General features: G+C 37.6%; 1 protein-coding gene across 3 annotated transcripts in view; it reads right to left on the bottom strand.

Moving 5' to 3' along the window:
• Window positions 1-4,772, bottom strand: part of PLSCR5 (phospholipid scramblase family member 5) — a 69,002-nt gene extending 64,230 nt beyond the window's left edge. For all 3 annotated transcript variants that reach the window (XM_051818696.2, XM_051818700.2, XM_051818697.2), the window contains exon 1: window positions 4,705-4,772. The gene's annotated coding sequence lies outside the window, so the exon portion shown is untranslated. The remainder of the gene's footprint in view (window positions 1-4,704) is intronic.
• Window positions 4,773-14,108: the final 9,336 nt, after the last annotated feature.

Here is a 14,108-nt window from a genome sequence, read left to right as displayed (position 1 = left end):
TAGTAGTCTGTTTGTTTTCCAGTCTCAATCTTTTTTGTTAGATAATTATCATTATGAGTTTGTTGTACATACTGAATTTTTTTTTTTTTTTTGACAGGCAGAGTGGATAGTGAGAGAGAGAGACAGAGAGAAAGGTCTTCCTTTTGCCATTGGTTCACCCTCCAATGGCCGCCACGGCTGGTGCGCTGCGGCCAGCGCACCACGCTGATCCGAAGGCAGGAGCCAGGTGCCTCTCCTGGTCTCCCATGGGGTGCAGGGCCCAAGCACTTGGGCCATCCTCCACTGCACTCCTGGGCCACAGCAGAGAGCTGGCCTGGAAGAGGGGCAACCAGGACAGAATCTGGCGCCCCAACCGGGCCTAGAACCCGGTGTGCCGGTGCCACTAGGTGGAGGATTAGCCTATTGAGCCGCGGCGCTGGCCTGAAATTTTAATAATTCAGGTAAAGGTGACTATGAAGAATCTTTATAAAAATATGTTTCTGGTCATTCAGATCCATATATAACAGATAATTTTAAAATCTTTTATTTGTTTTTAGATATCAGTTTGGTAGCTTGAAATTAGCCGCAGTGGGAGTATTTACACCCTAGGAATCTGGGCAACAAATCTGGGCACTTTCCCTTTTTTCTGATGAGTTTGTTACTAATTGCCGGTGGGTGGTTCTTTCTCGGGACTACTACTGGCACGTTGGTAAGAAAACATCTTGTGCAAGATTTTTCTACCCATTGCAGGATGTTGAGCATACCTGGTCCTTGCCTATTAAGTTCCAATAGCAAACCTTAGTCACTGACTCCAGTATGGCTGGCACCGTAAGTCTGCAAATGTTCCTAGAAGGATGTTTTACACTGATAATGTCACCTATTCCTAGGAGAATGACTAACCAATGTGATAATGCAGTAATGAAATCTCAAGCTGGGTCAGAACTTAGACATAAAGACACTGTGACAAGTTAGGTCTACAGAAGTAAATCGGAATCAATTGATAAAGGAATCTGAGTTAGAGAATACACTGTTTGACCTGTTGGTCTATTCACTGATATGAGAAGACTGTTGAGACAAAAAACTGGGAAGCTATCTTGGGTATCAATTGTTTTGCCAACCCACAGCACTTGTTCTTCAAGTGCCCTCTAAATTCTGGAGCTGTGCTGTCCAAATGATAGACACAAGCTACATGTGAAATTGAGCAGGTAAAATGAGACTCCTGCAATTATTTTTAATTGAGTTATGATATGCCGAAAGTGTAATATGTGCACTGGATTTTGAATATCTATTCTGAATTTAAAGAAACTGCCATATAGCTCATTCTTAGTAATTTATATTGAGAAGTGAAATATTTTAAATAGATTGGGTTATGTAAAATGTATTGTACTTAATAGATTCATCTATTTTTTCTTCCTTAAATGTTTTAAAAATTTATTTTAGATGCAGAGAGATTGAGAGAGAAAGACAGAGATATAGGGCATGAATGTGATTCTTTCTGACTCACTCCCCAAATGCCTGCAATGGCTGGAGCTGGCCCAGGGCTAGAGGTGGAACTGGGAACTCAATCTGAGTCTCCCCTGTGAGTGGCAGGAACCCAATTATTTGAGACATCACTGCTGTTTCTCAGGGTCTGCATTAGCAGAAAGACTGGAGCCAAGAGCTGGCATTGGGAATCAAACCTCAATACCCCAGTGTGGGACATGAGCTAAATGCCCATCCCTCCCTTAATTTTTAATGTGGTTACTAAAACAGTTAAAATTACATATGCAGCTAACACAGTTTTCATCAGACAGGGCTGCCCCTGAAAGAAATATCTCATTTTCATTCCTAGTCCAGGCAGTTCTGATGTTCTTGATTTGCCCAATTGCAAGACTGTCTCATTTTTTCTGGGGAAGGTTGCATAGCCAGTTTCAACCCAAAAGAGTGAGACCTAAGATTTCAGTTCAAACTTCTGCAATGGATTAGTTCTTTTTGTTGGACTTGAAGCTGTAGATTAGAAACCTTGAACTCATATCAGCTGTTTTTCCACCTTATTTTACCAGGTTAAAAATGAAACCAACACAGGGATGCAGAGCCAAGAAGCAGAGAGAGGAACTCCTATAGTCAGATCTACCTGTGTAACAGTGGTGACCATTTTGGCTGAAGCCCGTTTGGGTTAAGGTATTCTTCTAATGAAGGCAGGAGGCATGTAAGAGCCAGAGTTTAGGGCTAGTGGAGGTGGCAGGAGTTGGGGGTGAGGCACAGGAGAACACCAGATCCAGAACAGATTGTAGTGAACAGAACCCTGCTTTGATTTAAAGGTTACAGAGAGTAGAAATAGGAAAAAATAAAGAATATTAAAAAAAAACCAGCTTAACTAAGTCAGCTTGTAGCAGGTTGGTTGACTGTAAGTGGATGTTAATATTACTCACTGTAAAGGAGAATGATGAAAGTCAGACAGACACTGATGGAAACTCTGCCCCAGCCACTAAGCAGTTACATGACTTGAGAAAATTACTTAGGATACTTGACCTACAGAATTCTCATCTCAAAAATTGGAATAAAATATTTACCTTATTTGGTTGTCATGAAAATTAGCCACAAAAAGTACACAAAGCATTTGGCAGTACTATTTGCCTTGTCTTCAATACACTATAGTCAGTGATACCATTTCTAAGAAGTTTTTAAAAGCCCTAAGTCCTAAATGGTTGGCATTCTTCTCTGAAAGAATGGTGCAATACTGAAGTATGTTACAATGATCAAAGAAGTATAATTTTAAACAATATTTTGTAGGATTTTTTCCAAATTAATAAGCTAAAACAACTTGGATTTCAGTGTTTTTGAAATTATTATTCTCTTGTCTATGTATTTCTTGTTAAGAAATCTGAGAAGTGTAAGTGATGCTGACTTATTGATGTCATCTGACCATGAACTGATTGTATTGAGTGATCAACATTTTACTGGCATGTAATATAGAGCTTGTTTTGAAATTTAGCTTTTTTTTTTAATGGTATGCTGAGCTCAAATCAACAATAACCTGAATAATGGCATTTCAAAGCTGTACTTCTTAATTGTCTCTGTAGTCTCCACTTTTTATTTTTACTTTAATGAGTAACTTCAAGTGTATAACTAGTGAAATTAGGAATTAAAATATATATTTTGGATTCTGAACTGGAAATATATTGATAGCAATTGATGTACACGCCAGTGTTACTTGAAAACATCTTGATATAACCACCTTTGCAACTCTACTCCTGTTATAAAAGTGACCCATAAATTCATGTCTATTGCTGACTGATTTTGAGTCAAATGAAAACATTTAAACTTTTTTATTCATGTGCCTTCTGGTATGGGTAAACTTTTTTTTCGTTTTTTTTTTTTTTTAAATTAAGATTTATTTTATTTGAAAGTCAGAATTACACACACAAAGGAGAGACAGAGACAGAGAGAGAGGTCTTCTATCCCCTGGTTCACTCCCCAGTTGGCCCCAATAGTTGGAGCTGCACCGATCCGAAGCCAGGACCCTGGAACTTCTGCCAGGTCTCCCACACAGGTGCAGGGGCTCAAGAACTTGGGTTACCTTCTACTGCTTTCCCAGGCCATAGCAAAGAGCTGGATAGGAAGTGGAGCACCCAGGACTTGAATGAGATGCTGGCACTGCAGCATGGGTGAAACTTTATAGTGTATTATTGCTTTATTTTTGGCAAATTATAATTTGTTTTTGATAATCTGAATTTCAATTAAATCTCCACTCCTCCATAACATTGAAATATTTCAAATTTAAAAGTTTACTAATCTTCATATTTTAAAAATCTATTTTTAAATTAAAAAGGTAGCAGAGAAAAACAATGACTGCATTTTAGTTTTGACTTCTGTTCTCTGATATACAAATGACATGAAAAAGGTTTTCCAAAATGTTTGATCTTCTTTATCTTCCAATGGGAAGAAGGTAGAAGAAGATGATTTTTTTAATTTAATAAGTATTAGCTAGAATAAGACAACATTTCTTATTATGATAGAAATTTCTCATAGGGCCCCCCAAAATGATGTTGAAGAAATGAGTCCCCTGTAATGTACTGGTTATATTCAACTCAGACATAAGTGATTGAACAAGTAGAGAGAGTTCCGTGCTCTTGACACCAACAAAAACATTACCTAGTGGAATGAAGAAAGATAGATCCTTCTAATTGTATAATAGTGGAAGGATACTTGCATAATTACAGGGCTACAGTGACAGCTGCGTACAATGTCCGCTATCATGCACTGCAGGCGGTAATTTACCCATGTGCTTCCCATTCATTTGAATGGAAAACAGTAGGGGGTAACTCTTCTGACTCCTATATAATTGCAGACATTTTAAGCAACTATCATTGAAGATTTCTCGTTTTAATATTGTGTAAAAATATGGCGTTTTAGAAAATACTGGACTTTCCTACCCAATAGAGCTTTTAAGTACTATGTGTAAAGTATTTCTCTCCTTACTTCTTTTAAATTACTATTTTATTGTTTTCATGTTCCAAGGCACATGTGAAGGGCAAAAACAACAAAATCTCTTTGATGGTCATATGGCTGTAATGAAAATATTGAATGAAATTTTATCTTCTCATTAATATTGATAGTACTAAGTACAGTGGCATAAAAAGCTAGATATAACATAATTTTGGAGTTCGGTTGGATTTTCTAAAATTGACTTCAGCAGTACCTTTGCTTGCAAATATTTTCAAAGTGCTTGTAGTATGTACTTACTCAGATGGTTGTACCTGGCTTTCTGAAGTCAGCCTGAGAGGAGACCCGAGTAAACAGAAAGATTCCTGCACAACGGAAGCTGCTGACATCACAGCCGAGCACTGACATCAGAAGAAGACTACAGCTTTTGACCAGAAGATCTCTATTCCATTCATTAACACACAGTTCTTAAAAACAGCCTTATTTCCTAATGTAGAGGCAACTAAAAACAACAAAAGAAAAGCAACTACATGGAAGAAAAAAGTTTATTTTTGTCATGTAACAAGTCAACTTCTACTTCACCATTTTCTAGGGACTTCTCAGGTCTCTAGAGTTAGAATTAGTGACCTCATCCTCTGCTCTCCCCAAACACCTGTTTTTTTTTTTTTAATAAAAATATATATTTTTTAATTTGAGAGGTAGATTTAGAGAGAGAGAGACAGAGAGAGATGCACCTCTCACCTCGTAGTTTTTTTCCCAGATTCCCAGATGCCAGGAAATCAGTGTGGGTCTTCTGTGTTTGTGGCAGTGACTCAACTACTTAAGCCATCCCCTGCTGCCTACCAGGGTGAACGTTATCAGGAAGCTGGAATCAGGAGCAAAGCTTGCACTCCAAACACCTGCTCAGAACAGCTTTTAATAATAAATTTACATCATAATCAGGCATGATATTTGAAATATTTAATAACCAATACAGACACTGACCAAGTGGATGAGCCAAGCTTTGAGCTTCTCATCTGTCCGGAACACAAATCCTTTGGTTGTTGGATTCTGGACAATTTCAGGGCATCTCAGTTCCTGGCTGCTGAAGTGACAGGGATGTGCTCAGAGAATAGTAGTCGTTGTTTGCCAAGTATGATGGAAGCATTTAATATTTCAAAAACAGAGAAAAGTGTATGGGTACAGGGTCTACTTCTTACTCATCTTAGCATCTCTAACTGGCAGAGGACCAGATGTTTCTCAAAAAGTACTCTTTAAATTTAAAGTATTTTTCAAGAAATTTTAACAACAATTTAGACTCACATCTGCATATATTTTACTTAAGATTCTGTCCTTATGAGTTCAGTAAAGAAACAGAAAATTATTCCACTGTGAAAGAGTAGAGAGAAGAGGATGTTGTAATTATTGAACTTGGCTTGGCCAAACACACTTTGGATTACAAATTTTATTTACCAGGCATCTGTTCTTACAGCTAAATAGAGATGCCCAAGAGCTGCAAGTGAGCTGATAAAAGTAAAATTTATTATTTTGACTTATGTAGTATCCTGTTATGAATTAAATAATGTGAAGACATTTTGGGAAGTTTTGGGTTTTATTCTTTGGTCTTTGGATAGCTGTTCAGTTTTCATTTACATCCTGTGACCTTATCTATTGGTTTCATATTTTGTGGAAGAGCTGGATGAAAGTGTGTGAAAAAAACAAAGGTTTAATGAGGAAAAAAATTCCAATACAGTGGCCAGCGCAGTGGTACAGCAGGTTAAGCTGCCGTCTGCAGTGCTAGCATCCCATATGGGTGTTGGTTCGAGCCCTGGCGGCTCTGCTTCTATTCCAGCTCTTTGCAAATGTGCATGGGAAAGCAGCGAAAGATAGCCCAAGTGCTTGGGCCTCTGCACCCATGTGGGTGATCTGGAAGAAGCTCCTGGCTCCTAGCTTCGGTCTGGAACAACCCTAGCTGTTGTGATCATCTGGAGAGTGAAACAGCAAATGAAAGATCTTTCTCTTTCTCTGTCTCTGTAACTTTGATTCTCAAATCAATAAATAAATCTTTTTAAAAAATTCCAGTTACAACAAAGCCTACAGAATACCAAAAGCAGTGTGCTATTTTCAATCTATAATTTATAAAAATTATAGATAATAGCATCATCCAAATACTAAAAGGCCATGTGTAATATCACACAACAAGGATTATTTTGCATATTTTTTCAAGAAGTTAAATTATACTTTGAGGCATATTTTAGATCCTTAGAATTGAGAGCTAGATGAACATGCTAAACATTTACATTTTAATTGTAATCTTGGTAGGTAAGGTTCTTTTTAATGTATATTACATTAAGCTAATGAAGCTAGTGAGAAGAGCTTGAACAAATCATTGGATTTACTCTAATTCATTGTAAAATGTAGGGCTCATTAACGTGGAATTCTATTCTACTTCAACTTGTTTTCTACCATGTAAGTGACCAGCTCTAAATTTCAGACAACAGTTGTGGGGAGCAACTAAGTTACTGGAATTAAGACTTATTCTATGCATCTGCTCTCCCACAATATGGCGCTGTGAGAGGACTAAACAGCTTCTACGCAGCTGCCTCTCGCCAACTTGAGTGATGACCTGCAGGAGCTGATCCTGCTCCTGATTGGAGGAGAGCAGCGTACTCGGCATGTGGGTAGCAGAGTTGGGATTGGTGGAAGAGGACTATAAAGGAGGAGAGAGACAACATGCACCAGGAACATCTAAGAGGAACATCTATCTGAAGGAACACCTGTGCAGCCCCCGAGAGAGCCGGCCGGCGGTGTGCCGCTCCCCCGTGGAAGTGGGGAAAGTGGCAGGGGGAACTGCCCTTCCACGGAGGTGGAAGGGACGGTAGCCAACCCGGGAAAAACCAGCAGCAAACCCGGGAAGGGCCGAGCAGACAAAAGAACAGCGCAGGGTCCTGTGTCATTCCTCCGCGAAGAGGGGGAGCGACAACAGTGAGTATGCAACTTGATTTTTTTCTTGTTTTCATTCCTAATCTAAGATCTGATTGGCCTTTATGATATTGTAAGTTCTGGTCAACTCCCCACTCCTTCCTTCCAGCTTCTTTTTCCTATTTTTTATTTTTTTCTATTCTCTCCAAAGATTTACTGAGGCATAATTGGCTTATAATTATCACATATTTAGTGTGTTCTCAGTCTCTCCTTAGCCATCATTCTGGAAATTTCCTTGTGTCCCTTTGTAAACCCTCCCTTTCACCCCTCTGCAAACTCCATTATTAAATCACCACTGATCTACCACAGAAGTTTTTCTTATTCTAATAGTTTAGTATTGATCTTTTTTTTTTTTTTTTAAAAAGTCTATTTATTCATTTGAAAGGCAGATTCACAGAGAGAAAGAACAGAGAGAGAGAGAAAGAGAAAGTCCTTCATCCACCGGTTTACTCCCCAAATGATGACCGTACTGGCCAGAACTAGGCCTATCCAAAATCAGGAGCCAGGAGCCCCTCTCCCCTCCCCAGGTCCTCCCACATGGGTACAGGGGCCCAAGGCCCTGGGCTATCCTCTACTGCTTTCTCAGGCCACAGCAGAGAGCCGGATCAGAGGTGGAGCAGCCGGCACTCGAACTGGCATCCACATGGGATACCGGTGCTGTAGACAGGGTATCTAACCAGCTACACCACAGTGCCAGCTCTCGTATTAATTTTTTATAAGTAAATTTGAGTGTCCAACTTAATTTACCCATATTTACTATGAAGGTAGACTGACTTCACACAGTGAACGTAACAGCGTCAATACAAGTACAACTCAACCAAACTTAAAACTTAAAAAGGAAAAAGCAAAAGCAAAATAAAATAAATACACTTTTCCATAGTAATAGTGGCCATTCTATACCTATGGAAACTAATGTTTCACATCGACTGTCTTTATGTAACTACTCAGAAATAAATATTCTGACATGTTGTATTTTCTGAAATTAAATAGGCATTAACAAAAATCAAAATTTCCAGGCTTTCATTTAGATATTAATATATTTATAGACTAGGAAATGGTGGATAAAAAAGCTGAAGGAGCTTAATTAATCCTCTGAAATATGGGTCCAGAATTTGTTGTTAAATATTAAAGACTTACCATAGGTTGCTTAGATTATTAAAAAAAAAACACATTTTTTTTTTCTGTATCCTTTTCCTTACTGTGTGATTTGGGCCAGTGGTGAAAAAAAGTACTTTATCGTGTATGCTTTAGTTATTGCCTGACACAGTTGCATGCTTTCCAGTGAAGAAGCAAGTGGTGGAGCTGTATGTCTCCTAGGTATGTCAGTGTAGAAATCAGGATTCCTGTGTGTGTGTGTGTGTGTGTGTGTGTGTGTGAAGAAATAGAATTAGAATAAAAATAGAATTTCATTGTTGCACATTTTTTGTTTCCGTCTGTAAAATGAAAATAACAGTTACAAATTTGTGTAAAGGAAGAGAGGACGTAGATAACAGAAATTTGGTGTATAACGTGGCTCTTAGAATGCTAGCCAACATTTTTACTTAATTTTTTTTATATTTTAATGCTGTTAGAATCAAAATATATGTCGTCTGTGTCCCATCATTAACCTACTTGCCCTTTAGAAAATGGCCATTGATTTTTTGACCTCTGGAAACCATAGCTGTATCTGGTCAAGAAAATCCCCTGAATTGGCAGGCTATTGAGTTAGCTGCATGGAAACTACTGTGAGAGAGTCGCTTCTGATTAGAACTGACATCTAAGACTTTTAAAAATTAGTTCCTTCCCAGCCTGCTCATGTATTCAACTTTATTGTTTACAGGATTGCAAAGCCTGTTACTTAAATTAACACAGACACTACCTTTACTTTCTGCTGACAATTAACATAATTAAGAATAATTAAAAGTTCAGGTACTCCTATTTTCTCATAAAGTGTCCTGGAAGCTGATACAGCTCCAAGGATTTAAAAAGATGGTAATTCCACATGGTCTGGGGCTGGTGCCCCATTTTTGAATTGTTCCTCTTCTGTGAGGGTTAAGTACAGAAGTTGAGAGTCGTGACATGAAAGGGCGTGATATAATATTTGAGTATTGCTCTGATGGAGACTACTGAGGCAAACACACTGGTCCTTCACAGTAATATCTTAAGCAATGTCTGCAGAGTAAATCTTTGTAAATATACAAGCAATTATGTGGTGGGACTTCTTGAGACCTGAGTTGTCTCCTAATCTGTTCCCAAGCATCTGCTATGAAATTTGATTTTATAATTAGGATTTTATTTCTCAGAGTGGTAGACTTTTAAAAGGTCAGAATTTAAGATCCTTTTACAACAGTGGAAATATTTTTGATAAGAAAGGTAGGAACTAAAATTTATTGAACAGCTACTAATTAAGTTTATTTTACATTTATTATTTTCACTTTGCAAAATGTGAGCTCAATGACTTAAGAGAGCTTAGTTACCATGAAGGTCATTTGGAGGTATGGTGAGCAGGTATTAGCAAAGAATAGAAAGGTCCTGAATAGGTGGTATATGTGTGTGTGAGTGTGTGTGTGTGAGAAAGAGAGAGAGAGAGAGAGAGAATGTGTGTGTTTGTGTATGTATGTGTGTGTTGGGCTGGTGGGTGGGGCAGGGAGTTAGATTGCTCTATGTGTAACTCATTAGAGGCTCTATTGGACCACATTGATAATATAACTTTGGAAATGTTTTTGCTAATAACACACAGCCCACAAGTCCAGTGAAGAAGGCAAGAATGGAGGTGAAGGGTTGCTGTTGTGGTACAGCAGGTTAAGCCATCACTGGCGATGCCAGCACCCATATCAGAGTGCCAGTCTGAGTTCCAGCTGTTCTTCTTCTCATCCACATTGCTGCTAACGCACCCAAGAAGGCAATGGAGGTGGCTCAAGTACTTGGGCCCCTGCCACCTACATGGGAGATGAGGATGAAGTTTCTAGGCTCCTGGTATCAACCAGGCCCAGACCTGGCTATTGGGACCATTTGGGGAGTGAACCAATAGATCTCTCCTCCCCTGACCTTTTAAATAAATAAATTCAATAATTTAACAACAACAGAAAAACAATGGACGTGAAACATACAGAAGAGATTGTGCCTTCTCCTCCACCTGCCACTCAGTGTTTTTCATTATGCTTTACTCTGGGATGCTCTCATTTCTTGGATGTTTTAGGGAGTGTGTTCTATGTGGAAATGTACTGAGCTTTCAGAATAGCAAAGGAAATCATGTGTTTTAGACTAGCTATTTTAGTTCCAATATTACATAGCTCCTGTTTTCTCTTGAGAATTTTTTTTGGATGCTACAGGCAGAATTTCAAAGATGAATAGAGAAAGCAAACAAAACCTCAAGATTCTCTAAACGAGGATTTTTCCTAGTAGTGTTTTGAAGTATTTCAAGTTTCTTCTCATCTATTTCATAATTTAGATTTTTCTAACTAATCAGGACATTCTTTAAAACTTTACTTCCCATTGGATTGCAATGATAATATTCACTATTGTGTTGGTTTTGCTAGATATATTTTAATAATTTTTAAAAGATGTATTTATTGCAAGGAGTGACATAGAGAGGGAAAGTCAGGAAGAGGGACAGAGAGAGAGAGAGAGAGAGAGAGAGAGAGAATCTGATGGTTTACCATCCCCAAATGGCTGCAACACCATGGCTGTGTCAGGCCAAAGGCAGGAGCCTGGAACTCCCTCAAGGTCTCCAACACTCCAAGACATTGATGGCAGGGCTGAGCACTGGGGCATCTCCCACTGCTTTCTCAGGTGCATTAGCAGGAGGTTGATCAAAAGCAGAGCAGTGGGGACACTGACTGCTGCTCATAGGGGATCCAGGCATCGCAAGCAGTGGCTTAACCTGCTGTGCCATAGTTCTGACTCCACTATTTTAATAATTTAACATTGGTTGTTTACAGAAATCTCTGGTACAACTGTCAAGGCATGGACTCTAAGAGTCAGTATGAAGATTGCCTGATGTTTGCTTTGGCGTCCACACTGTGTGAGGGTTTCAGGCACAGTGTTACTGAGACGCTCACTGAACAGCACTGACTGAGCAGCACATCCTGAGTACAAACATTGAATGTTTTGTTGATTCTGTTCTAATTGATAAAGAGTTAAAATTTAACTCCACAGATCTACTGGGGAAGATGGCCTTTTTACAAAGTACTACCTAGGAAGAAAAATGTAAAGATGTTAAGTCACTGGATTGACTAAGACATAGTAGTTTTTCATTAAATACTTCGTATTTCTCTTTCCAACTTAATATTTTATGTTATTCCTTGAGATAACATTTTTAATTTATGTTACATTCAAAGGTTTAATGTTTATAATAAATAAAGAGCTCAACAAATATAAAGTAGAAGGACTGAAACTAGCAGGAAAATAGGCAAGGACTATAAACAATGGTCAAATGAAGGGATGTTCAACTTCACATATAAATTTTAAAACAGTAGTATAACATCCCTATCAATTTGCTTGACAAAAATTTTAAACAATTTTTGATAAAACATTGTATTTATGCAATAGCTTTTAAAAAATGCCTTCTCATGACAATAATTTTGATCCAGTATTGTTATTGGTGCTAGGGCATCCTTAGTTCATTCCAATTTGGCAGTAGAGAAACAAGTACTCTTTTGGATACAGGACTTTTGATGATGAACTCATAGACTCTGAAGCCCAACTGGACTCCTAAATTAGAGAAATGAAAACTATTTGCACTAAATCGAAACTTAATTTTCTCTAATTAAAATGCTAAGAAGCCTTAATAAATTAGACAATCTTAAGAAAGGAAAATTTAACAGTGATTTTAAACATTTCCTTACCTGTGTTTTCCATTTTATTTTTGAGATACACATATGTAAAATTTGTTGATCCCTTACTATATGTTGTGGGTATGATGGTAAATCTAAAATGACATGGATACTTAATCCTCATCAAACTCCTGTGAGGTGATAGAGAGCTTTTCCTCTCATTTTTATGGATGAAGAATTTTAAGCATTGCATACTGATTTATCTCCACTTCACAAAAGTGAAACAAAATATGATATGTAAATTCATCATCTATACACCAGCTTCCTGGCACTACATTTGGCCTCAGATACACGAATGCTCTGTGGCTAGTTGTAGTGAGCTGACCCGAAGTCCTCAGCTGCCCTAAAGATAGGATGACCAGGAGATTGAGCTGTAGACCAGGGAATGTGAAAGAACTGATGATGGGTCATTTTCGCCCAGGGCTTTACAAGAGATTGTTTCCACCCTTGTTCTTTTCCACTTTTGCTAACATGGTGAATATCATGAGACTTTTGGAAATACTGGAAGCACAGGATGGAAGACTTCATTGCTGAATTAACCCCTGGAGAAAATATTGGTTGGCCCAGAACTGCTGTAGTGTAATCGTATCATTTACAGAGTCTCTTAGTTAACTGGTAGCAAAGATGAGATTTGAAATATCAGTCTGGCAGAGTCAACAGCATTAGCCAGCTCATTAGTGATTTTCAAAGCGGAGAATGCACAGAATCACTGAGAGAGTTTACTAAGCAGGGATCGTTAGGCCTCGCCTGAGGAGTTTCTGCTGCACTAGATGAACTGAGAGACGCCTGAGAATTTGCATCCCCAGGTGCTCCTGGCGCTGCCCTGCCAGGGCCCACGTGGTGAGAACCACTTGCTTTACCCTCCTGCCTTCCTTCTCCAGGTCTGGATCATCTTTCCTTTCTTTTACAAGTATATTCATTCAAATTAATTAATCACATTATAAGAAAATGTTTCAATACTCAGATTTCATAGTTCAAAAACATGGATTAAGGTTTACCAAAATTAATTCTTTGTCTTTATAATTCGCTTTAGTGAATTATAAAATGAAAAAGAACTGCCTTTTTTGAGTCAAAAGGTACAGTAATTATGAAATATTTCATTTTCTTAATTATCTGATTACCATTATGTTATTCACACTGGCATTTTCACATTTTATATTTCTCTTTGGATGCATGTTAATTCCCCATTTTATATACTAATTCATGTGGTCAGATTTTAATACTCAACACCTTTTTCTATTTTAAAAAATTTCCCAGCAAAAACATATCATCACCTTTCATAGCATATTTTACATAGTTGTCTCACAAGAATTTCTACTTAGATTTTCCATATATTTTTAAATATTTTGTTTAATTTTCATTAGACATCCATTATAAAAATCAAATATATTATTGATTAGTGTAGGAGACAGAAAATGGTAAAATGAAATAAGAAAAGTCTGAGAAAATGTGAAAAAATATACAGTAAGAAGAGAACCTATTAAAAATAAAAGAAAAATTATAATACACACTTACACAGTAAAATTATTTCTAGATAAATTTATATATTTGTCACATATATGTACATGTGTATGAGTATGTGTATTTATTATGTATATGAAGTGGTTTAACTCACATGTACTTTCATGTATTTAGAAGCTATCACATTAATGTAGTAATGCTCAAATTTTATATTGAGTGTTTTTTCATGGATTCTACTGTCAATTTTAGTTTATTTTTGAAAGAAACTTTAATCCATATAACCTCAAAATATGAGCAAAATAACTCTAAGTTGAAACGAATGAAATGGAGACATTAAACCATGTTGAGAGATTTTGTCTGTCTTGTAGAGCCAGGAGGAGTATCTTGTTTGGAATTGTTTCCTTCTAAAAGCATCTGGGTTTAAAATCATGATCAGTGACTGAGATTCTGAAATACTAGAATGATGTG

This window comes from Oryctolagus cuniculus, chromosome 4, assembly GCF_964237555.1.
Source record: "Oryctolagus cuniculus chromosome 4, mOryCun1.1, whole genome shotgun sequence".
NCBI classification, from domain to species: domain Eukaryota; kingdom Metazoa; phylum Chordata; class Mammalia; order Lagomorpha; family Leporidae; genus Oryctolagus; species Oryctolagus cuniculus.
The sequence above is the reverse complement of the archived record's forward strand: the minus strand, read 5'-3'. Positions and strand labels throughout refer to the sequence as shown.